The 26,537-nt window shown below is 46.8% G+C and overlaps 2 long non-coding RNA genes across 2 annotated transcripts; both read left to right on the top strand.

Moving 5' to 3' along the window:
* The first annotated feature begins 5,129 nt into the window (after positions 1-5,129).
* On the top strand, positions 5,130-6,876 carry LOC122458368. Its single transcript, XR_006278387.1, has 3 exons — positions 5,130-5,573; positions 5,782-6,307; positions 6,825-6,876. It is a non-coding gene; the product is annotated as an uncharacterized LOC122458368 (long non-coding RNA).
* Positions 6,877-17,052: 10,176 nt separating this feature from the next.
* On the top strand, positions 17,053-18,323 carry LOC122458369. The gene is made up of 3 exons (XR_006278388.1): positions 17,053-17,360; positions 17,830-17,870; positions 18,187-18,323. It is a non-coding gene; the product is annotated as an uncharacterized LOC122458369 (long non-coding RNA).
* The last annotated feature ends 8,214 nt before the right edge of the window (positions 18,324-26,537 follow it).

Here is a 26,537-nt window from a genome sequence, read left to right as displayed (position 1 = left end):
CAAAGTCTAACCAGATCAACTTCTGATACCATGACACCATGTTACAACAGAAAAAAGATATATTAGAATTGGGAAAAGTACAGAGAAGGACAATAAAAATGATTAGGGGTATGGAACACTTTCTGTATGAAAAGAGATTTAAACGATTGGGATTTTTCAGCTTGGAAAAAAGACAACTAAGAGGGAATATGATAGAAGTCTATAAAATCTTGACTGGTGTGGAAAAAGTGAATAATGAAGTGTTATTCACTCCTTCACCTAACACAAGAACCAGAGGACACCCAATGAAATCAATAGGCAACAGGTTTAAAACAAACTAAAGGAAGTACTTCTTCACAAAATGCACATCAACCTGTGGAACTTGTTGCCAGGGAATGTTGTGAAGGCCAAACTATAACAGGGTTCAAAAAGAAATAGATGAGTTCATGGAGGATAGGCCATCAATGGCTATTAGTCAAGATGGTCAGGGATGCAACCCCATGCTCTGGATGTCCCTAGCTTCTGTTTGCCAGAAGCTTGGAGTGGATGGATCACTAGGTAATTGCCCTGTTGTGTTCATTCCCTCTGAAGCACCTGGCACTAGTCACTGTCAGAAGACAAGATACTGGTCTAGATGGACTATTGGTCTGACTCAGTATGGCTGCTCTTATGTATAAAAACATTGGGCGGAGCGGGGGGGAGGTGGGACAAACCTCTTTCTCACTCCTATCTAGAGATAAAGAAAGGGAAGGTGGTCATAATCACTCTGGGCCCTGAGCTCCCAAGTTGAGACTCCATGATCACAGGAGCGATCACAGGACTTGATACCAGCAACTCACAAGCAAGTGCACTTGTCCATATGTCAAGCAGAGCATTGTACACTAGGGGTATGTGGCTGGTATTGTCAATGTTCAGTTATTGATCTTTGGATATAGGGTGGATGAGGACACAAACACAGAGTAGAGTTTTGTCTGATATAACTTAACTCTGCATTCCACTTTTGGTATTTAAATGCAACCATAACTCTGAATCTCTGGAATTTCACACATTCATGAATTGATTTTTTTTATTTTTAAACCATAATTTTCTAATAAAGTTTTTCCCTTAAATATTTGATGCATATTTATAACTTAGTAGCAGATTAAAGAAAACACTATCAACTTGAAATCACAATTTTGTCTGAAAATTTTATACCCACTATAATTACACCTATTTATCTCTGTTTTCTCCAGGCTCATTTACTTTGTGTATTTGACAGCATTTTGAGTACAGTCAGTTTAACACTTTCCAGTGCAGTGTCAATTATTGAATCATTCTCATCCTTGCTGAAATAGACAAACATCAACAGGGGAGCAGAAAAAACCTGCACAACATTATTGAACAGAATATAGTTTTTTAAAAAGTCAGAACATAATATTTAAGCGGCACTCTATTAACAACTGGCCATGTTTTAAAATTACTTAATATAAACAAAACTCTTTAAATTGACAGTGTCTCTTTAATGAAGTTACTCGTCTTGGAATAGAACTTGTAATTTCATCATTATATCATATTAGCGGCCTGATCCAAAGCCCACTGAAGTCACCTGAATCTTTCCAATGTCTTTTTAGTTAGGGAAGTGGATCTAAAGGTAGAGGAGGCCTGGGATTACTTTAAATCAAAGCTGTCCCTTTAATGAAGTTACTCGTCTTGGAATAGAACTTGTAATTTCATCATTATAGCATATTAGCGGCCTGATCCAAAGCCCACTGAAGTCACCTGAATCTTTCCAATGTCTTTTGGCTCAGGCTCAGACAGCTTATTTTCTACACAGTCAGTTAAGCTATAAGTATCACATTTCTCAAAAAAGAAAATGCTACTTTACAGTGCTCTATTCCCAGAAGCACTGGTCTCCGGCTTGGCATTCATTCTGCCATTTTCTCTTTTCAATTCTTTGCCAAGTACACTTTGCCCTGGTGACTGGCTCCAGCAGAACAGGCCCTGCCAGATGCTCCCCATTAGGAACCAGCATCTGACCTTACAGCAGCCGCAGGAGCAGGAAATGCAGCTGCAGCACTGTCGAAAGGGAGGCTCCTGCTGAGAGCTGCCGCAGGGCGTCTGGCATGGGAAGTGCCAGGCATGTCTCTCCCATAGCAAAGGAGGCAGCGTGTCCACACCAGCTGTGAGCAGCAGCCCCAATACCCAGGCTATGCTCTCACCTGGCTGTCAGTGCATCAGCATTGCTGCACATGCACTAAGACACAGGGTGCCTGGCACAGCCCAGCTGGGCTCCTCCCACACAGCCGCCCCTAGGTTAGTTCCATGGGCTGCACGAGTGCCCATTCCCTAGCAAGTTTCCTGGTCCTTGACCCACAGCAGAGCTAGGCAGCAGCACCCCTCAGAATCCCCGACTCATCCAACACCCCCTGCTCCTTGTCCCCTGACCACTCCCTCTAGAGACCCCCGCTACCCAACCCCCCCGCTCCCTGTCCCCTATCCACACCCCCGCACCCTGAGAGGCCCCCCAGGACTCCCACACCTCTCCAACCACTCCCTGTCTCCTGACCGCCTTGACCCCTATCCACACCCTAGCCCCAACTGCCGCCCGGGACCCCCGTCACCTGACCGCCCTCCCCCTGAGTCCCCGCCCCATCCAACGCCCCCTGCTCCCTGAGTGCCCCTGCCCCTTTCCAGTCCCACCCCCCGCAGCTCGTTAGAGCCGGCCCCGCCGCTGCAACGCTCCCTGGCAGGCGCAGCCGACGGAGCGCGAGCGGCGTGGCTCCGGGGGAGGGGAGGCAGCGGGGGAGGACCGGGCATTGGACAGGACGGTCCTGCAGGCCGGACATAGTGTGGCCACGTCCTGTCCGGCAGCCTGAGCCCCCCGCCGGGGCAGTCAGGGAGCAGGGGCCGTTGGATGGGTCGGAGTCGGGGGAGCGGCCGGGGCTCGCCTCCTTGGCCGGGAGCTCATGCAGGCCGGACGGGCCGATCCTGCGGGCCCTAGTTTGCGCGTGTTGGTCGCAGGCCGGGACTCAGAAGTGAGGGTTCCGGGTGCAGGGGGAAAGGGACTGGGCAGTGGGTCCAGATGAAGGTGGTTGGGGTTCAGCAGGGGAGTCTGGGTGCTGAGGACTCAGCACAGGGGTCCAGGTGCTGGGGGGCTCAGCGGGATGGTCCAGGTGCAGGGGGTTGGGGCCAGTCAGGGCATGGGTCTGGATGCAGGAAGGAGGAGCTCAGCAGAGATCCAGGTGCAGGGGGTGGGGCTCTGTGGGGGGTAGGTCTGGATACAGGGGGTCTCCATCCCTGCTGAAGGCAGCACGGAAGTGAGGGTGTCAATCCTGCAATGCCCCTAGAGCATCCTTGCAACCTTCCCCCATCCCCTTTTGGATTGGGACCATTACTATTACAACACCCTGAAATTTCAGGAGTAAACATCCAAAAAATGTGAAATTGTCTTATTTTCAAATCCTATGGCCGTGAAATTGACCAGAATGGACTGTGAATTTGGTAGGGCCCTAGTAATAACAGAAAGTTTATCACTGCTGTATTCGATCTCATAGTGTGCTCCATCATAACCGTGACAAAACCCAATACAAGAATACACCACCAATTATGGGTTTTGCTCACAAGAGTGAAACAAGCCTAACCGAGGAAAGCATACATTCAGGGCCACACAGCAGTCTCAAATAGATAGATTACTCTGCGCTTCACCCTACATGTAGTGAAGATTGACGGACATGTTCCATCCAAGGGCTGGCTGCAAGTCAGCAAAGGATAAAATAATACCATGTGTAAAGCACTGAAATTCTTCTGGATAAAAGGCACCATATGATCATAACAAGTGTTATCAATAGTCACAGCCACACATCTGATAACCAGAGGACTAAACCTACTAACCAGAGTTTGCTTCAAATGATTCCTTTCCTATGCAGTGGAGTCCAAGGGCTGTTCTATAGTGGGAATGCCAAATCCCATGCCCTTTACTTCACTACTGGTGGAGGAGAAGGGCTTCCTGCTCAGGTGTTGTCCCTGAATGTTATTTGAGACTCACACATTTTTCTGTTAGACTCAACTACAAAGTGCCTCTTTAATTTTTCCACCAAATGCATCCGATGAAGTGAGCTGTAGCTCACGAAAGCTTATGCTCTAATACATTTTTTAGTTTCTAAGGTGCCACAAGTACTCCTTTTCTTTTTGCGAATACAGACTAACACGGCTGCTACTCTGAAACCTTTAATTTGATGGTTTCCCAGTCTGCTGAGAAGAATGGAAACCTTCTTCTCTCCAAGACACAAACCCACCCCTGCTGTCTTGTTAGAGGGAACCAATACCATTCTCTCCATCCATCCATCCCTATTCTCTCCCATCCCTATCAGCTGCTTCTTCCCTTCTCTCTCTGAGTTTTGCTTTTTAGGCTATAGTTACATTACAGCTTAGTGCAGATGGACAGAGTCCCTGCGTGTTTCTGGGGAGGCTCAGCCCTGGCACTGTGTCAGGGTCGGGTGCAGCCTCACCTCTGAGTCCATGTCTCAGAGGAGGTGGGGGGGGCTTCATGGTGATCTCCCACCTCCATACAGCCAGTGGGTGATTCTTACCCCCGTTGCTGTGCCCGCCCTGCAAAGGTGTGGGGATGACACAAGCAGCTATGGAGAAGCCGTGGGAGCCTTGGCCAGGGCTGCCATTTAGGGAGCGTGGAGGGTCACTCCCATCCCGAGTTCCGTACCATAGGTTTGCTCATGGTACATACCCAGCTCCAGTCACAGCTCTTACCTGCTGCGCCATGCAGGTGCCCTCCTCCAGCTCCTGCGGTCAATTTCCTCCACTGCATTAGAGTGTCTGAGGGTGGGGCAGGCAAAGAAGGGGTCAGTCGGGGGGCGGAGGTGGGGAAGCACAGGGGCCCTGGGGATGGGGGAGGGAGAGAAGCAGAGGGTCCCCAGTGGTGGGAGAGCTTCAGAAAAATCTAGAGAAATGCTGCTCTTAGGTTTGATACTGTTTTATCATCTATTTAGTATGAACATTTAATTGCATGTCATGCCCTGGGCTTTTTGCAAGTAGCATATGGAATGCTTAAACCTTGATTAGGTATCTTAGATTATCGTTACAATTGGATGTCTCTGAAAGACCTTAGATTGAACTGCTACTGTACATAATAGAGCCATGTTAAGTGCATATTTTGCTCCACTTTGCACATTTTAAAATGTGTCTAGATTAGGAAAAATTGTCAGGGTTAGATAAACCTCACGTAGATGCAAGGGTGTAGTTTGTGGGATGGGAGGGTCGCCCCTCCCCTCCAAACTGCAGGCCTCGACAGTTGTGGAATTTGCCCCCCCCCATGCAGAGTTCTGTTGGCCTGACTGAAGCTGGCCCCCCAAATGTAGAAGTCAAACTATGCCTGGGTGGAGATCTTTTACCTCCAGTGAGCTGGTTGAGGTTGACTGCCGGGTACTCCTAGAATTAACCCACTAAAAATTCTACCAATGTTACCAGCAAACAAAAAGGCTATCATTTAAATCCCATAGTATTCTTATATTCTAGCACTGATTAAATCCTTTTGTTTCAGATCAGCCCAAATGAAATTGGAAGATTTTCAGATTTCCCATTGTCAAAGAAAACACTGAAAGGTAAGTACACCAACAGTTCTTCGGAAAGTATTTGAATAAAAGACCAATTTTCACCAGTCTTCTTCATTGGCTGTTTCAGGAGTTTTTGTTTTTAAAGATCAGAGTTCCAAGATAATGTTGCCACCTGCAGTATTTTTCCTTATGGGAAAATGTATCATTATCCAAGGCAAAAAGTGAGAATCTTTTTTTTTTCACTCCCAAATACTAGGTTTGCAAGAAGCACAGTATCACATGGTAACTGAGATACAGAGGCAGATCATAGGCTTGTCGTTGCCAGGGAAAGATGTACTTGGAGCTGCAAAGACTGAATCAGGCAAAACCTTGGCATTTATTATCCCAGTAAGTAATTGACCTTCTCATTGGAAGCTTGAGCTATGTAAAGTGAAGGTATTGGACAGTAAACAGCATATTTTGGTTAACCTGAGCCAGGAGGAGACTTATAATTTGACTGTAATATTTGTTCACATAAAGCTATGACAGACTGATTTATGTATTGTTGTCTGAGGTTTTGTAAGATGGTCTGGGTATATTTTTGTCTCTAGAAATGTTTTGACACTTTGATATCATGTTCTGACATTTTTATTGACTGATTTTTTAAAAAAAAAGATTTTTCTTGATTGTCCTTTACTGATATAGTTGTCTGCTAAAATTATTTAAAATTGAATGTCTGTATGGAATAAGTGTAAAATTGATCAAGGAACCTGTTTACAATTAATCTTCACTAAATATGTAAGGTTTCAGAGTAGTAGCCGTGTTAGTCTGTATTCGCAAAAAGAAAAGGAGTACTTGTGGCACCTTAGAGACTAACAAATTTATTAGAGCATAAGCTTTCGTGAGCTACAGCTCACTTCATCGGATGCATTTGGTGGAAAAAACAGAGGAGAGATTTATATACACACACACAGAGAACATGAAACAATGGGTTTATCATACACACTGTAAGGAGAGTGATCACTTAAGATAAGCCATCACCAGCAGCTGGGGGGGGGAAGGAGGAAAACCTTTCATGGTGACAAGCAAGGTAGGCTAATTCCAGCAGTTAACAAGAACATCAGAGGAACAGTGGGGGGTGGAGTGGGAGGGAGAAATACCATGGGGAAATAGTTTTACTTTGGATGAAGAGTAAAACTATTTCCCCATGGTATTTCTCCCTCTGAAGTGAGCTGTAGCTCACGAAAGCTTATGCTCTAATAAATTTGTTAGTCTCTAAGGTGCCACAAGTACTCCTTTTCTTTTTACTAAATATGTAAGATATAGTTCATTGTAGGTTAGGCTAGAGTTCATGAAAATGGTTTGCAAATTAATTGAAAATTGGCTCACAACCAATATTCCTTATAAGATAAAAGTTACTATTGGTTCAGCTGGAAAGTTAGGCTTTGCATTTATTTTCTTTAGTATTCTAGAAAGGATTTTTTCAAGTTGGCATCTAAATTGTTTACTCAATCAAAGGTGATCAGGTTAGGGGGGGCTTAATTTGGTTTTAAATTATGAGACTAGTGATTATCATTCAATGTAGATTATTAGTTTAGGGCCCAATCCACTTCCATTAAAGTCAATGACAGAAAAGTGGGAACAGAAATGGGTATTTAGGCAAGCTCTCAGAAAATGGAACGTGCTTTATGCTAGATCTCATTCATGCTGATTCGGAAATAAATGTCTAGGTTTTGGAAGGGGGTGGGGGGAAAAATTTTTCTGCATATTGTGGAAAGGAAAATGAGGTTGCTTACTTTATATCTGTAATTGAGAACTAGAGCTCTTGAAACAATTGTATGCATTTTGATGTCCATGCATTTAAAGGGATTTGTAGAGAAGCGGCCTAGTGATAACTGGGACTAAGTGTCATATAGAAGGAGGCTAGAAAACAAGTTTTGTTCTCCTGCGTGGCTGTGGAAAGCACCATGAGTAGGGCTATCACGTCAACTCCGGTGAAATCTTTTTGTTGTACAGCTGAACACAACAATTTGACAGCGTGTGAATCTGTAATAGCAGAAGTGGACCTGCATCATGGCTGCAGTACCTTTAGTTGGAGTGCTCTGTTTCAGCCATGGTACTGCCTTGTAGGTGTGAGCCCAGTAATCCTGAGGGCATTCTGCACCCAAAAATGAAAAATTCTGTGCACAATATTTTAAAATTCTGCAAATTTTATTTGTCAATTAAATGTGGAGGTTCCAGCATGGCATTGGAGAGCACACCTCTCACAGAGGTGGGACATCATTCTGCAGCCACCCCCTCTCCCCCCACAGCGGGGACATGGACTCTCGGGTGAGGCTGCCCCCAACCCTGACACAATGCAAGGATCAGGTCTGCCCCAGAAACACCCCAGAATCCTGCCCCTCCATGCCAGGTGCACCAGGTGTGGACAGGGAGGCTCACAAGGTGGGATCCGAGTGTGGAACAAATCCAGGTGTGGGGTGAGGGAGTTCTGTGTGGGGCAATCTGGGAGCTGGCGGCTCAGTGGGTGATCTGGATGCCCAGGAATTGGGGTTCTGGCTGCAATGGTAACGGGATTCTGCATCGAGGTCCAGGTGAAGGTAGTTGGGGCCAGTGTGGGAGGGATTGAGCTCAGCACGGGGGTCTGATTGTGAGGGGATGTTCAGATGCTGGAGGAGTGGGGCTCAATGAGTTGGATATGATTGTTGTTATTGGGTCTCTGCATGAGAATAAAATATACACATAGCTGTAACCCAGTTCTTCCTCTCCTTGAACTTGAGCCTGCTATGGTGTCATTATCCTGTGTTTGTGGCATCACACTATTGTCATGGAAAAGAAAATGTAGTAAATTCAGCATTATTGTGTAACGGCAGCTTCTAGCAGGACTTCTGAGAGTTTTCTCAGTATTAAATGACTTGCCTGAAATGTGTCAGGCTCTGTGTGCCCACTTTTTCCTCACTAGTAAGATGGGATGACTTGTCTCACACAGGTGCTCTTGGGAATGCTTCTAAAGTACTCTGGAGACTAAAACAGCTGTACTAGTGTTATTAAAAAGGGTAAAAGAAATGGGATTTAATTTTAATCCTGCTGAGATCACTTTCCAGTGTCGAAAGGATACCTTTTCAGAGAGCCTCTTTTAAATGAGACTTTTTCTGTCGTCGGCTAGTGATAGAGGTAGCGTGAATAGAGCTTAGCTGAATATTGGGGATAGAAGGCCTGTTTCTTGATTGAGAAGCTGTACCCTCTGCTATACAGACTGACTACACCTTGACTTCCCAGCGAAGGTGTGGTGATCTCCTTTCAGATGAATTTTCCCATGACCTGTATTTAAGGCTTTGCTGAAGTTTCAAGGGAAGGATGATAAGAACCAGTCTTCAGCTATTTTTGCTGGCAGGGTGGTGATTTGAAGAGAGCACTCTCCTTCTGTAGGAAAAGCTTTACAGGCAGTGGCATAGCTAGGACAGGGAAACTGGGCGGGCAATGACGGGGGGGTTGGGGGTAGGGAGACCTGCCTCCCCCACCATCTCCAGCCGTCCTTTACTGCTCAGCAGGCACCTGACAATGAGGCTGCCTGGGGGAGGGTGGGGGTGTACCTTGTAAGGGCAGGGCTGGAGACCAGGGCAGCAGCATGTGGCGCTGGCAGGAGCGGGACACGGATGGACACTGACCCGGTGTTGGGAGTCCCAGCCTGTGGATTCAGGGGGCTCCAGCCCTGATTTGGGTGGGCCTGGATGCCAAGTGTGTGGGCCGCAGCCCACTCAGGCCCACCCATGGCTACAGCCCTGTCAGGTGCTTGCTGATTCCTAATCTAATGCACAGATTAATGGTAAAGCTGCCCTGCATTAGGGTTTCATTGTAGGGAAATCTGCCAAGTTCTTTGAGTGCTTGCTCATGTCGATTCCAAGTAGGTGTGTGTATGCCACGTGCATACTCGTAGGAAGGTTTTTTCCCTAGCAGTACCCGTTGGGTCAGCTGTGGAGCCCCCAGAGCTGCGCCTTCATGGCAGTGTATATAGGTTCCTGCCGACCCGTCACCTCTTCAATTCGTTTTTACTGCCTGTGACGGTCGTTGGATCTATATGTCTCTCTAGCCTCCGCAAACATTTCCCCTAGTGATTGGACTTTCTGTTAATCTGTAAATAGTTAGTTAGTTTTCAGTAATTAGTTAGATAGAAGTGGTGGGTTCCCCAACCCCAATTCCCTTCCCTCTTGGGGTTCGGCACATGCCTCCATCCCAAGAGTTTAAGCCATGCGGGACCTGCCACAAGCTGATGTCAATGGGTGACCCCCATGACTCCTGCCTAAAGTGTCTGGGGGAGGCACATCAAACAGATCACTTCAAGATCTGTAAAGTTCTCTGTCTGAGAACAAAGAAAGAAAGGGACTTCAGGCTTAAACTCTGGGCTAGCAGGACTTGGCATTAAGCACCTCTGTGAGCAGCGCTCTGGCCTCTGTTAGAGAAACTACGGCACCGAGGAAGGACTCTAGGCATAGAGACCCATAGCACTGTCACTCCCCGGTGCTGAAGCCTGCAGCGGCCACGTAGCACCGCTCGCACTCACCGGTGCCACATAAGCAGCACAAGAAGACGAATAGAGGGCGCTCACCCATGGTCAGAGCACTGGGTCTGACAGCATAAGCGGCATGCGTCCTACACAGGGATCAGCACCGTCGACTTTGGGCCTGCAGAGGGATCCGTCAAGTCTGGTGCCATTGGATTCTCCTGCTTGAGAGTGCCAGGTGGAGGAGCTGGAGCTCCCTTCCATCCTGGATACGTTTGAGGTGGCCAGGGACTTGATTGCCACGATGGCACTGCAGGTTCCCACCAGGCAAGATAGACCTCTGGCACCATGAGGCACGGTACTGTCCAGAAGCAAGCCCACAATGATGAAGCTCCGCTCACCTTCACCACGGCACCATCCTCCGACACTGTCCTCTTGGACCACCCTGCCTGAGTGGCTGAAGACGTTAGCTGTCTGGTTCTTAAACTCAGCAGCAGCAGTCACTCGATGGGTGCTCAGTGATTCTCTGCCTCCCTATGCTCAGCTCTTGCCAAGCCCTGCTTTTCCTCTGCTCCTCCACAGCTTCAGCCCAGATCCTGTCCTACACCCAGCCTTGCTCCTGCCTCAGAACCAGCCCTGCTCCTGTCTTCCCTGCCCCCGGTGATCTGGCTCTGACCCTTGGCTCTGATTCCTGACTCCGACTCTCTCTTGATTCGAGAGTGACCAGATGTCCCGATTTTATAGGGACAGTCCTGATTTGGGGGGTCTTTTTCTCATATAGGTTCCTATTACCCCCCACCCCCATCCCGATTTTTCACATTTGCTGTCTGGTCACCCTACTTGATTCTTGGCTCTGGCATTTGGATTCTGACTCTAGTTCTAATCTTTGGACCTCCTTCTTGGTTTTGGCCCTGTCTCAATCCCCTGCTTTTGGCATTTGGACACTCACCACTAGGCATGACTCCCACTCTGACCACTATGCCTGACAGCCTACAACCCGGTCTCCTGACATGTGGTCAGTCTGGTTTGTGGTTTAACTATCTGGTGAGTTCCATGTAACCTTGTGCATGTCTTTGTGAGGAAATCAAGTATCAGCAATAATCAGTGCATGCTATAGCACAGCGGTTCTCAAACTGTGGGTCGGAACCCCTTTTTAATAGGGTTGCCAGGGCTGGAGTTAGACTTGCTGGGGCTCAGGGCTGAAGCCCAAGCCTGAGCCTTGGGCAGGGCTCAAACTTGGGCTTCAGCCCTGAGATCAGGTTACAGGTCCCCCCACCCCCTGCCTGGGCCTGAAGCCCTTGGGTTTTGACTTTGGCCCCTTATGGCCCAGGGGAGCTAGGGCTTGGGTGGGCTCAGGCTTCAGTTCTCCCTCCTGGGGTCATGTAGTAATGTTTGTTGTCAGAAGGGGGTCGTGGTGCAATGAAGTTTGAGAACCCCTGTTATAGCAAGTTCTTATCTTTCTCTTTTATTGTTTGCTATCCTAATGCCGTGTGGGAAGTTGTTTTGTTTTGCTGTACAGGGGTGGCTTGCTGCATCAGGGCCTCTAGTGGTGGAGTACATACGGGCTCTGGCTGGGAACTGAGATGTGGCTCCCGCCTTTCCTTTTTAGAGGCATAGGGTTGGCTATGCTGGCTACACCCACCAGCCGGTGCAGAAAGGCATCAGGCCTAATTCAGGCCCCTTTGGATTTTGTATTGCTACTGGTGGTGCTAGCACTCCTTCAGCCCTTATGTTTGAGGTATAAGTTCTTGGCCCTTTCAGCTGTGCTGGTAGATACACGAGAGGGAGGAAGGGCTTTTTGAATCCTGTTTCCATTGCACACCCATACAGCCAGTCATGGGGCCTGATTTTCCCACCTTTCTGTAACCCAGCAGTGAGTGTGTGTTACAGGTCCTACTCTACCGAGCCACAGAGCATATGAGCTGCGACAGGCCCCAGCTACAGAGCCATGTTTCTTTAGCTTAAGAAGACAGTGAGTCCTTAGTGGCAGGGAAGCTCTGGATTTAATCCTTCAGCCACCAGCACTGGAGGGATGGGGAGGGGGTGGATTCTCCTCGGTTCTGCCCAGGTAAGATGGAGTTTACACTGTGGGAGATCGGGATCTGGAGCAGCTGGGGGCATGAGAAGGGCGGGATGTAGCTGGAATCAGAATAGGGCCTGGGGCTGTACTAGTGACGGTTCTTTCATGTGGTGCTCGCAGCTTGCCCCGCCCCTTCCCCCATCCTGGTCAGGTGTCATCCCAGTGGAAACCCTCCCATGGCCAGAAATGGCATCCAGTGCGGAAAGCTAGTGGGGCTGAGGCAGGTTGCTAACGTGCATCTAGTGGCCTGGGGAACAGGCCTCAAAGAGCTTAAAATCTAAATCCATGATGGCAGATGTTGATGCTGGGCTAAGAGGAAGGACCGAGGGGAGTGGAACAAGCCCATGGGGGAGCTGTCAGCACGTTCGTTCCTATTGGACAATCATCGCTGGGGCACGCAAGGGCAGAATCTGTGTAGGTGTTAACCCTGGTGCCATTCTCCCTCCCTGAGTTTTCAGCTGTAGCTTAAGGATCTCTTTGCTGTTGTACAGTGTCCTTAAACAGCTGCCCTGTTTCACCCCAGAGGTGGCTGCATTTTGGTGGTGGATGAAATGTTCCTTGTAGTGACCATTTTTAAAGCACTTAGTATTGGCTGCTGTGGAAGCTTTGCCTTCAGGAGTCCTGACACCCTGTCAGTTACACTCCAAATGGCAGGACGAATGAGCCTGCTTTTAAATTCTGGCTGCGTTCCAAGGTGACCGGTCCCTGTAAACCTCTAATCTGCTCTTCACCATTCATGCCCTTTGTGCCTCTGGGGCGTGGTGAAATTCAATTAGTCAATTTCACTTTGTTTCTGATTTCTCCTGTATTGATTTGCAGAGGCTGGTTTTGGGGGCAGTGACTTTAAAGTTTTGTCAAACCAGCCCCCCTCCTCCAAATAGGGGAAGTTGTGTGACGTTTTGTAACCCCGGCCTTGTGCAACTCAATTTTTTTTCTTACGGGCCTGGCCCTGATCCTGCAACGGGATTTCAGAAACAAGCCTAATCTGTCCTCTCTAGGTTCTTATTTTGCTCTTATCACCCCAGTATCTGAATGCCTTCCAGTCGTGCATTAAATGATGTGACTTCACATCTGTCATGTGGCTTGTTCTCTCATCTTCTCCCTTGATGGAGAAGTGAGGGTAGTGGAGTGTCTTGTCATTTTAGAGGTTCCAGTAGGTCAAAGAAACGCATCTGGATTTGGGATGGTCTCTGGTTCATGTGGCAGGTAGTTCCACAGTCTACAACCAGACCCTGAGGAAACTCTGTCTCCTGCACAGGTGAACTTCACCGTGGTGCTAGGTGCCATTGCACCAATGAAGTAGAGTTGTCAGCCATTATCTTTCTGCCAAAGTCGTACGCTCATTTAGATCCCCCTTGGCGCAGGCCATGGAGGCCTTGAAGATGGGAACAAGAACTTGAACTTGGTTTGAAAGGCAGAGGCTCTAAGGTGAAGCATGAGGTTGGAAGCTGCTACCCACAAGCTGGCGTGTGTTAGGTTTCTGTAATCACAAATGTTGGGCCTAAAACTTGTCATGTCTCTTTAAGAGCAGTCTGGCCCTCTGATTAAGAGACTCAGCTCTCTTCCAGATAACTCTGATCTCTCCTAATTACAGGTCCCTAGAGCCCTGGTGCTGGGCCCTGCTGGGCTTTGAATCAGGCGCTGATTTCCCTTCAACAGAGTATGGCTTTGTTAACCAGATCTGTGGTCCTAAGTGCTATGCTTTAAGAATTATAACATTCAAAAACCAGTTGGAGAACACTTCAATCTCTCTGGTCACTCGATCACAGATCTAAGAGTGGCTATCCTTCAACAAAAAAGCTTCAAAAACAGACTCCAACAAGAGACTGCTGAATTGGAATTAATTTGCAAACTGGATACAATTAACTTGGGCTTGAATAGAGACTGGGAATGGATGAGTCATTACACAAAGTAAAACTATTTCCCCATGACAGGTTTCAGAGTAGCAGCCGTGTTAGTCTGTATTCGCAAAAAGAAAAGGAGTACCCGTGGCACCTTAGAGACTAACAAATTTATTAGAGCACAAATGCATCCGATGAAGTGAGCTGTAGCTCACGAAAGCTTATGCTCTAATAAATTTGTTAGTCTCTAAGGTGCCACGGATACTCCTTTTCTATTTCCCCATGGTATTCCTTCCCCCCACCCCACCCCCCACTGTTCCTCTGATATTCTTGTTAACTGCTGGAATTAGCCTACCTTTCTTGTCACCATGAAAGGTTTTCCTCCTTTCCCCCCCCTGCTGCTGGTTATGGCTTATCTTAAGTGATCACTCTCCTTACAGTTTTCAGAGTAGCAGCCGTGTTAGTCTGTATTCGCAAAAAGAAAAGGAGTACTTGTGGCACCTTAGAGACTAACAAATTTATTAGAGCATAAGTTTTTGAATGTTATAATTCTTGACGTCTGATTTGTGTCCATTCATTCTTTTACGTAGAGACTGTCCAGTTTGGCCAATGTACATGGCAGAGGGGCATTGCTGGCACATGATGGCATATATCACATTGGTAAATGCGCAGGTGAACGAGCCTCTGATAGTGTGGCTGATGTGATTAGGCCCTATGATGGTATCCCCGGAATAGATATGTGGACAGAGTTGGCAACAGGCTTTGTTGCAAGGATAGGTTCCTGGGTTAGTGGTTCTGTTGTGTGGTTGCTGGTGAGTATTTACACTGTGTATGATAAACCCATTGTTTCATGTTCTCTGTGTGTGTGTATATAAATCTCTCCTCTGTTTTTTCCACCAAATGCATCCGATGAAGTGAGCTGTAGCTCACGAAAGCTTATGCTCTAATAAATTTGTTAGTCTCTAAGGTGCCACAAGTACTCCTTTTCTTTTTGCGAATACAGACTAACACGGCTGCTACTCTGAAACTTTTCCTTTCTGTATATCAGGGTTGATCCCTGTCCCAGGTATTTGAATAATACCTCATGCTGCTGCATTGGATGCAAGAGAACTGGATTCATTTTGATAAGCAAGAGCGCAGTCTAGTGGTCAGAGTAAGGAATGGGAGTTGGTATTCCTGGCTCTGGGATGGAGAATGGGATCCAGTGGTTAGAGCAGGGGACTGAGAATCAGAACTCCTGGGTTCTATTCCCAGCTCTGGGAGAGGAGTGGAGTCTAGTGGTTGGGGGTGGGGAGCTGAGAGTCAGGCTTCTTGGTGCTCTTTTCCATTCTTCCACTTCCTGTGCAACAGTGGGCAAGGTCATGTCTCCCTGCCTCAGTGTCCCTTCCCATAAAAAAGGGAATAGTATCTACCTCCTGGAAGGATTAAGGAGATTAAGGTTTTGCTCAGTTTGTTGAAAGGTGTTACAAAAGTTTAGCGGTATGACAACATCTCCATTAGCCAGCTATCCTCTGGTGTTTATCTTGGAGCAGGTCAGTGTGTTAGTCTATTGTGTAATTAGACACAGTCAATTAGTTTCATATGCCAGATTTGTGCCATCTGACAAAACTGACATGAATAGAAATGCGTTAATGGGTCTTTAAAGGGGCTCTCTCAGCTGAAAGGCCACTGAGCTGGAAAAGAATGGCTACAAAACCTCGGGGTTATTAGAACAAGAGGCTTCTAAAAATCCAGGTTGCCATTTACTATTTACGAGTTACCGTCAATGGCATGCAGGCTCCTAAAGCCTATAAGCCCTTTGGAAAATGTTACCCTGTTCCCGCTATTGCTTTTGCATAGAAGTTGCTCAGATACTAGGGAGCTGGGCATTCGTATAAAACCCTGAGATAGGTAAGTCTATCTGCTAAGCCAAGGAAATCTCACTAGTATCAATTTCACTCCTGCTTATAGTCAGTTTCACTCTAGGGCTCTCCTAGCTGCAAGAGGGGTGGGGGACCCTTTGTCTGTTTCAAGTGGGACTTATTTCAAAAATAATTGGAATATTTCAGGATTTGTTTTTAGACAGTATTGGCGGGTTTAACCAAAACTTACATTTTTGGAGGCCAAATTTGAATTGGCTGCTCGTTAAATGTTTTTTAATTACAGTAGCCCCCAGAGATATTGATTGCAACCGAGGACTCCTTGTGCCTGGGTTCTGTACAGACCTGAAATGAACCAGTGTCTGCCCCAAAGAGCTTACAATGGAACTCCCAAAGCTTGCAATTGATTATACAGGGGGGATCCCCCTGGAAATCAATGGGGCTTAGTGTCGGGGTCTGTCCATACACTCAACTGCGGGATTGGAGCCTCAGTTAACCCTTCATCTTGCCACAGTGCCGAGAACCTGCAGAATCTTAGCCCTGCTGGCGAAGGAATGAAACTGACCAGTGCAGAGGCACTGTGTACATTCCTATCCTGCCCTCACTACCACAGTGTTTGGTCATTTTTCAGTCCATGCCATTAGCAAGGTGACTCCCATCTGTCCCCTGCGGTTCATTCTTTCACCAGGGAGAGAGCTATGTGTGCAGTGGAGGTGTTAGTTTTGGTAGGGTCTTTTTATATATGCCTATGCTGTGCTGTTTTTATAGTGGAGAAGGCTGATCAGAGGAGAGCACATAGCAGGAAGAGGTGGGGAAGTTTGAGATGATCCTTAGATCCGTGGCAGTCAGTTCCACCCTCTTGGATGGGCTCCCAAAGAAGCTCTGTCTCTCTCACAGACGAACTTCACCTGGGTGGTAGAAAGTGCCATGGGACTGGAGGAGTGGGGCTGTCAGCCACAATCTCCATCCCAGAGCTTTCTGCTCGAGGGGTCCCTGGCCCAGGCCCAGGCCCAGGGCCTTGAAGGGAAAGAACGAGACTCTGAGAAAAAGGGAACGAATTATTGGTGTTGGGCCAAGTGAATTAGAGGCTGGTGGTGGAGAGAAGATTCCTCTATCACTGTCTGGGGCTGCCCCCAGTTTATGTAACTGATTAGCAGAGCCTCACAAGTCTTCGTAGACCTCCAGAAGAAGGCAGAATGGCTGATCTCCCCTCCCAAGGCATTGATCACCAAACAAGGTAGTGTCTTTAAAAGACAGAGTGAGGGGGCACCGGACAGGTAGAGTGAGATAATGGGGAGAGAGAGATGAGGTGATAGGTTAGTGAAGGGTCAGTGATGAATAAAAGGAGAAGCTACATGATAGGGAGGGATTCAGACAGCAGGATACTAGAGGTGGGGGAATGGAAATAGCTCTGTACTGAACAGTCTCGCTCTTCTCTGCCAAGGCTTCTGGAGTATGTGGTGCCAGCTCAGTACACTGGTACTTTGAAGCCTCTCTGCAGATGCCTTAGGAAACTGGCTGAGAAAAAGCAGCAGGAAGAAGAAGCAGCTGCTTGCCTCGACTACAGTGGATGAGGTTTATAACAGAAAGTCTTTCATTTCTTCTCTCCAGGCACTATGAAATGAACAGGTTCAGTCTGCTCCAGTTCTCTCATCTGCAATCAGGAGGCTAAAATGAATGAGGGATAGTCTTCTGATTACAACACGGCCATGGGAGGGAGCTAGGAAATGTGGGTTCTGTTCCCAGCTTGCCACCAAAATTCTGATGTGACCTTGGGGAAATCACTTGATCTTTCTCTCTCAGCTTCCCCACTTGTGAAATGAAGGAGTAATTAATGCCAACCTCACAGAGGTGCTGTGAGGCAGAATTCATTCATGTTTGTGAAGCATTTTGAGATGCTCAGACTGAAAGCACTATGGAAATGCAAATTATTATCAGCTGTATTCAACATTGGTGGGCATGTTGGAAATGGATAGGTGAAGAACATCAGCAGGACTCTCTGCAAAGCCTGGCATAATTAACGCTATTCTGTTTCTTTCCCTAGTGCAACTCCCTACACCCCAGGGGCTGCTGGTGCGACTCCTGGTGAGTAGACCATGAGAATAGGTTTTTCTGTGGAATGGGACAGTTAATTATACAAATTGGTTTTATAACTAGATGCTTGACTTAGGCTTAGGAATGTGTATGATTGGGTCTGTCTCTCTCTGCCCTCTCCTGAGACACACTGTTCTGCATCCTCCTACTAGCTAGAATGCTTTCTTCTTCAGGAAGGCACTGCAGTAGAAGCAACAACTCTATTGGATGGTCTCCACAATGAGAGTCTCTGAAATATTCCCTCCTTCAGGAATAAACTGGTATTGTGCTGACAAAACTTAGCCTGTTCTCTCTCTCTCATTAACAGGTAGTAGCCTCATCCCCTTATGAAAGAGAAGGACACGGGTGTGCTGCCTTGCAGTTACTAAAGGCCCTGCACCAAAATATCCATGCAGCAGTGGGTGAGATGTGGGTAGTAAAGATCCCATCTCTGCTGCAGTTCATTGAAGGTAAAGTGCTAGTTACAAGGAGTGTGGTCCACAGAGCCTAGAAAGGAAGCCAAAAAATGCAGCTTCGTATTGACGTGTGTTGTGCCATTCCTGTTGCAGTACATGGGAACAGTGGGGAATTGAAATTGGGCTTCTAGGCCCATACTTTTCCTTTATCTGGATAACTGTGAACCACTGAGGCCAATTCAATCAGGGCAGAATCAGGTCAGGAAAGTTTCAGCTGAATGGAAATTTTACAGCAGTTTCCCCCACACCTTTGCTAAGTTATTATTTGGGAAGGTCAATACGCATGAATCATAGAATCATAGAATATCAGGGTTGGAAGGGACCCCAGAAGGTCATCTAGTCCAACCCCCTGCTCAAAGCAGGACCAAGTCCCAGTTAAATCATCCTAGCCAGGGCTTTGTCAAGCCTGACCTTAAAAACCTCTAAGGAAGGAGATTCTACCACCTCCCTAGGTAACGCATTCCAGTGTTTCACCACCCTCTTAGTGAAAAAGTTTTTCCTAATATCCAATCTAAACCTCCCCCATTGCAACTTGAGACCATTACTCCTCGTTCTGTCATCTGCTACCATTGAGAACAGTCTAGAGCCATCCTCTTTGAAACCCCCTTTCAGGTAGTTGAAAGCAGCTATCAAATCCCCCCTCATTCTTCTCTTCTGCAGACTAAACAATCCCAGCTCCCTCAGCCTCTCCTCATAAGTCATGTGCTCTAGACCCCTAATCATTTTTGTTGCCCTTCGCTGTACTCTTTCCAATTTATCCACATCCTTCTTGTAGTGTGGGGCCCAAAACTGGACACAGTACTCCAGATGAGGCCTCACCAGTGTCGAATAGAGGGGAACGATCACGTCCCTCGATCTGCTCGCTATGCCCCTACTTATACATCCCAAAATGCCATTGGCCTTCTTGGCAACAAGGGCACACTGCTGACTCATATCCAGCTTCTCGTCCACTGTCACCCCTAGGTCCTTTTCCTCAGAACTGCTGCCGAGCCATTCGGTCCCTAGTCTGTAGCGGTGCATTGGATTCTTCCATCCTAAGTGCAGGACCCTGCACTTATCCTTATTGAACCTCATTAGATTTCTTTTGGCCCAATCTTCCAATTTGTCTAGGTCCTTCTGTATCCTATCCCTCCCCTCCAGCGTATCTACCACTCCTCCCAGTTTAGTATCATCCGCAAATTTGCTGAGAGTGCAATCCACACCATCCTCCAGATCATTTATGAAGATATTGAACAAAACGGGCCCCAGGACCGACCCCTGGGGCACTCCACTTGACACCGGCTGCCAACTAGACATGGAGCCATTGATCACTACCCGTTGAGCCCGACAATCTAGCCAGCTTTCTACCCACCTTATAGTGCATTCATCCAGCCCATACTTCCTTAACTTGCTGACAAGAATGCTGTGGGAGACCGTGTCAAAAGCTTTGCTAAAGTCAAGAAACAATACATCCACTGCTTTCCCTTCATCCACAGAACCAGTAATCTCATCATAAAAGGCGATTAGATTAGTCAGGCATGACCTTCCCTTGGTGAATCCATGCTGACTGTTCCTGATCACTTTCCTCTCCTCTAAGTGCTTCAGGATTGATTCTTTGAGGACCTGCTCCATGATTTTTCCAGGGACTGAGGTGAGGCTGACCGGCCTGTAGTTCCCAGGATCCTCCTTCTTCCCTTTTTTAAAGATGGGCACTACATTAGCCTTTTTCCAGTCATCCGGGACTTCCCCCGTTCGCCACGAGTTTTCAAAGATAATGGCCAAGGGCTCTGCAATCACAGCCGCCAATTCCCTCAGCACTCTCGGATGCAATTCGTCCGGCCCCATGGACTTGTGCACGTCCAGCTTTTCTAAATAGTCCCTAACCACCTCTATCTCTACAGAGGGCTGGCCATCTCTTCCCCATTTTGTGATGCCCAGCACAGCAGTCTGGGAGCTGACCTTGTTAGTGAAAACAGAGGCAAAAAAAGCATTGAGTACATTAGCTTTTTCCACATCCTCTGTCACTAGCTTGCCTCCCTCATTCAGTAAGGGGCCCACACTTTCCTTGGCTTTCTTCTTGTTGCCAACATACCTGAAGAAACCCTTCTTGTTACTCTTGACATCTCTTGCTAGCTGCAGCTCCAGGTGCGATTTGGCCCTCCTGATATCTTTCCTACATGCCCGAGCAATATTTTTATACTCTTCCCTGGTCATATGTCCAACCTTCCACTTCTTGTAAGCTTCTTTTTTATGTTTAAGATCCGCTAGGATTTCACCATTAAGCCAAGCTGGTCGCCTGCCATATTTACTATTCTTTCGACTCATCGGGATGGTTTGTCCCTGTAACCTCAACAGGGATTCCTTGAAATACAGCCAGCTCTCCTGGACTCCCTTCCCTTTCATGTTAGTCCCCCAGGGGATCCTGGCCATCTGTTCCCTGAGGGAGTCAAAGTCTGCTTTCCTGAAGTCCAGGGTCCGTATCCTGCTGCTTACCTTTCTTCCCTGCGTCAGGATCCTGAACTCAACCAACTCATGGTCACTGCCTCCCAGATTCCCATCCACTTTTGCTTCCCCCACTAATTCTACCCGGTTTGTGAGCAGCAGGTCAAGAAAAGCGCTCCCCCTAGTTGGCTCCCCTAGCACTTGCACCAGGAAATTGTCCCCTACGCTTTCCAAAAACTTCCTGGATTGTCTATGCACCGCTGTATTGCTCTCCCAGCAGATATCAGGAAAATTAAAGTCACCCATGAAGCTGGAGGTTAGTGAAAGATTTTGGGGTTACATATAGAATATGATTTTGCAAACTGACTTTTTCTGAAAATTAAACCCCATGTTTACTTTCAAGGGGGATTCAATTAAAAAACCCAGAGTTTTTCTTTCTGTAAGGAAACCTGAGTCATAAAAGCTAGGTTGGCCAAGTGGGTGCCCTAGGGAGAATCTAGATATTGTGGGCCTAATAATGTCTTTCACCAATTTTACAGTGGTATGACTCTATTGACCTCCATGGAAAAAACCCTTCAGACAGTGTAGGCTGCATCTACATGATGGGGTTATGCCAGCAGAGCTCCAATGATGTAGCTGTGCCAGTCTAGTCTCTGTGGAGTAGGACAGACCCTAAGTGCAGCACAAACCCGCTATGTTTCTCATGAATGTTGAACCCCACAATGTTCAAGTGGGTTTGATATTCAAAAAAGATTTTAAAAAATGAGCTGTATCTTCCCTCCTTGCTGTGGCTGTACAGAGTCCCCAGTACTACACTGTGCTCACATTAAAGAAGGCTAGGTTAGTGCTGGACACTCAGAAACAGGGCCAGATTCTCAGCTGATGTAAATCAGTATAATTCCATTGACTTCAATGAAGCTACACCGATTTACATCCAGTTCGGATCAAGTCCAGAATCTCTTATTCTGCAGGAAAAGTTTGTATTCATATTAAACCCAGTCTTCTGATGTGCTGAACAGTTTTGTGAGGTGCTCAGCACCCTCAGCTCCCATTAAAGTCAAGAGGAATTGGGAGTGCTCAGCATCTCACTCCTGCTGGGTTGACTGACCCTGAATGAAAATGTAGCAGGGTATGTAACATCTGATGAAGGGAGCTGTAGCTCACGAAAGCTTATGCTCAAATAAATTCATTAGTCTCTAAGGTACCACAAGTCCTCCTTTTCTTTTTGCAGATACAGACTGACACGGCTGCTACTCAAACAGGATACTTTCTGTTGGTCCAACAGAGAACGTTGGCTTAGGTCCCTGTGACGGTGCAATGACTCACCCCTGCAGCACCTCCTGCTGGCCATCTGGGAATTAGCTCTTTCCAGCACAGAGCACCCTCTGCAGGCCCGTGTCCCTCCCAGACCCCAGTGCCAGAGAGGGGAACACCCAACCCACTAGTCCCCACCTTGCCTCAGTCTGGGCTAGTGCCCATCATCATCATCAAGACCTGCACCCTGGGGTAGACTGCAGTGTAAGAGCCAGTCATCACAGGTGAGGGGGTTTGGGTCTGCTGCCTTTCCCTGCAACCCAGTACCCCTATGAGCCTTGGACCAGGCCTGACAACCTGGGGAGTTGCCAGCCTAGGGCTTCCCTGCTCCTCTTGCCTTTCCCCAGCCCTACCTCATTCTCAGTGCCCTTTCTACAAACAACGAGGCCCTACTCCCTTCAAGATTAGAGAAAAAGACCTTATCCTACTGGCCCACTGCCCTCTTATAAGGGCCAGCTGGGCCTGATTACCCAGGCTACAGCTGTGGCTGCTTTCCCCATCAGCCCAGCTGTTGTTTATCCCTTTCATAGATTCATAGATATCAAGGTCAAAAGGGACCATTATGCTCATCTAGTTTGACTTGCCCAATGCAGGCTATAGAATCTCACCCACCCACTCCTGTGAAAAACCTCTTACCTCTTTTAGAAGGACTGATTGCAAAGGAGATACCTGGGATGACTCTTCTTGCTAATCTAGGTGATATTATTGTTTTGCCTCCTGACTTATAGGAAACACAGAGAATTCCCTGAGCCATGCACAGTGGGAGCACATGCTGCTTCAGGTACAGGATGGCTTTAAGATGTATTGTCACAGTCCTCCCATCCCCCCTCCAAATGTATCAGCTGGGGAAAAATTAACAATAAATTATTCATTATAAGCAAAGCTGATCAAACCATTTCATTTGCAACTTTTGTTCAATGAAAAATGGCCTTTTTATTTTCATGGGACATTTTAAAATTTTTCAGGGTTTGTTTTTTTAAACACAAAAACAAAACAACCCCAACCCAAATAGAAAATGTTTAGTTTTTTTGAAACTGAAGTTGATTTTTTTTTTTCAGTTGCTTTGCTGTTTGTCTCCTCTTTCCCCACCCCTTCCCTTTTTCAATCACAAAGTGGAAGAAGGGAAAAAAAGCATGGGGATGAGGGATAAAGGGAAGGAAAGGGAGAAAAGAAAGAATTGAATAATGGTCATTTTTGATTTTGAAAAGCAAAATATTTTTTGTTTTTTCACTTTTCATTTGTGTGTTGAAAAATCAAGAAAACAAAAAAATCCCACTTGTTTTGTGAAATGGACTTACTATTGTTCAACCAGCTCTAGTTATAAATCTCTCTGTATTACCACTGGGAACAACAACACAACAGAAAACCAGCATGCTAATGGTGCTAATGCATCACTGGGAGACATCTAAAGGATTTTTTTTTTCTATTTGCCACTCAAAAGAAAATTTGCTCTGAGAAACTCAAAAAGGAAAAGAGACAAGACAAGGTTTGGTGACTGTATCTCATGGAGAAGCCTTTCTGGTCAGAAAGAGCTCTTTACAGCCTCATGTAAATCCAGACAAGGAACATTTTTACGGCGAGTGCTGAAAATGAAAGGAACGGACCTAGTGACAAAGAAGCCCCAGAAGGTTTGGAGTTCTATTTGGGGTTGGATTACACTCTAGAATTTCCCATTCCAGATCCAGCCTCATTTGAAATTCTTTGGGCTAAAAAATCAAATAAGATTAGGCTCTCTTGTGAGGTTTCTGATATTTCCTGGCTGCTGTTCAAAATCCAGGCCTGAAACAGCAAAGTACTGAGAGTTACTAACCTCTAGCTGACTTCATTGCGAGTTGAGGGTGTGACCCCGGGTCCTTTGGGTGCCCACTGGCAGAGGCCACAGGAGTGCATAAGGTTCCCAGGATTCCCTGGATCTGATCTCTATATCATCAAAGGGTGTCATGTAAAACCTTTACTGGATGCCTGTGCCACACTGCTCCTCATAATCATTGCGCAGGGACTGGATGGATAATGTAGAAGGCGTTATGGTTGTCTACTGAAATTGATGCTTTGAAGGTCTGTGAGTTGGGGCTGGTCACCAGAAGGTGGGGATGAAGTTTCTTTCAGGCAGGAGATGCTTAGCTGCCTGAATGCTGTATGTAGACTGAGTAATTATTCACAGTGGATGCTAATCAATAGAGCAAAATTCTAATCAAGTGATTGCAAAGTCTCCAGAGGAGATTTATACAAGAAAAACAAACAAACAATAGGGGGTACCCTGTTTACAAGTGGACAATGGATGCTTGGAACTATATCTGGAGGTCCAGAGGTATCCTGCACCAGGTATCCTTCACCTATTGGACGAATTGCCAGCTGGCTTGTCTTATGAATGGAGGATCACATTTGGTCTGCGTGTTTCATGCTGGGAGAGAGATTTGGGGGAGCTATCCCTTGTGAGACAGGGGACTGTTTGGTTATTTAAGTTGAAGCTCTAGAAGTCTGTTAGGATTTTATTTTTATGTAACCATTTGTTTACATTAATTTTTCTTGCTGCTTCTCAAGTCTCTCATCTTTTGTGAATTAAACTCTACTTGTTTTCACTATCAACGTATCTAAGTGTGTGAAATGGATTGGTGATGCTGAGGTGAAACTGGTAAGGTGGTGTGTAGCAAACCTCTGAATTCTGTGAGTGTCCAGTGGAACGGGCTGGACATTCTGGGGATGCACAGGGGTCTGGGCGGTTGGAGTGTACCGATTGCTTATCTGTAGAAGGATAGTGGAGCCTGGATGGGGTGAGAAGGGCGTGCTTGCGTTTCCTGTGACTGGCAGAGTCAGGAGCTGACACTTGGCAGGCACAGAGAAGGCTTCCTCATGCTAAGGGCAGGTGGTGGTGAGGTCCCTCACAACCCTGGGTACCCTCGGGAGGTGTGATAAAGGGTCCATAGCACTTCAGAGAAGGTGGTTATCTTGTTCCTTCCTGAGTATTGCTGAGCTGGGTCTGTACTGATAGGCACGTTGTGTTACTGATATCTCAGGGCTGGTCTCTTTCTTTCAGAGCTTCCTGTATAAGGCGCTAGGAATGTCCTTAGCAGCTTGTGAGGACCTGGTCCATGTGAAATCACAGATTCATACACTTCTGACAACAACAGATTATATGGAAGCCCCTGAGAGACTGGTGAGGACTCTGTCCTTCTCCCCATTTTACCAAGTAATCCCTGAATGCTCCCTGTGGGGCTCAGCTCTGAGTTGGCCTGGGACAGATGCCATTTTGCTTCCTATGCTCTTCATTGCTGTTTCACTCAGCCACCGCTCCCCATGTGTCTCAGGCCTGACTCGCACTTTACACCACTTCAGGTGAAAGGAATGGACTTGTGGGATCTATCAGACACCTGGTTCGATCCTAACCCATATTTTTCTTGCGTGACAGGGAGTCATTTCCATCCTCACAGTCTGTGCTGAGAGCCACTTGGATCTCGCCTTGAATGCACTTCAGGAGTTTGGGGCTGCAATGAGCAAGGTTAAGATTTTTGGGTTCATCAGCCACCTGAAGGTAAAGGAGCCAGGGGGTTCTCTCAAACGTCCTCTCCCTCTAAAGCAGGGGCAGAAGCCCTGCTGGAGTGTCTGCTTTGGTCAGCTAGCATTGTCCCCCAATGTATGCGTTCTACGTGATGCCTGCAGTTAAGCAGAGAGGAGCACAATGTGGAGCTGGGGTTCTCTCAAATGATTTTTATCATCTGATGTCTCAAGGCTTGAGCGCCCCTCCCATGCACAATGTGTTAGAACTACATCAGTTGCTTGCATGGAAAAGCATTGAAGGTATTTTTAGCTGTTTTTTATTCCAGATTAGTAGCTGGAAATAAGGAGGCGTTGCAAGCAACATGTGGCTAACCAACCCGCTATAGGTAAACCACCAGTGGTCTATGGATGACAATTAGGGAACCTCTGATTTAGAGCAGTGGTTCTCACACTTTCCAGATTAGTGTCCCCCTTTCAGCAGTCTGATTTGTCTTCTGTACCCCAAATTTCACCTCACTTAAAAACTACTTGCTTACAAAATCAGGCATAAAATTATAAAAGTGTCATAGCACATTATTCCTGAAAAAAGACTGCTTATTTTCTCATTTTTACCCTAGAATTAGAAAATAAATCAACTGGAATATAAATCTTCTACTTGCATTTCAGTGTGCAGTATATCGAGTAGTCTAAAGAAGCCATTGTATGAAATTTGAGTTAGTAACTTTGCAAGTGCTTTCTTGTAGCCTGCTGTAAAAGTAGGCAAATATCTAGATGAGTTGATCTACCCCCTGGAAGACCTCTGCAGACCCTCAGGGGTACACAAGTACCCCTGGTTGAACACCACTGATCTAGAGGATAGAGCAGGAGACTAGGCCTCTGGGCTTCCATTGCTGGCTCTGCCATTTACTCACTGTGCAGCCTTAGGCAAAACATTTAGCGCCTGATCTTGTACCCACCAGTGTCAATGACTAAG

This window comes from Dermochelys coriacea, chromosome 20, assembly GCF_009764565.3.
Source record: "Dermochelys coriacea isolate rDerCor1 chromosome 20, rDerCor1.pri.v4, whole genome shotgun sequence".
NCBI lineage: Eukaryota > Metazoa > Chordata > Testudines > Dermochelyidae > Dermochelys > Dermochelys coriacea.
The sequence above is the reverse complement of the archived record's forward strand: the minus strand, read 5'-3'. Positions and strand labels throughout refer to the sequence as shown.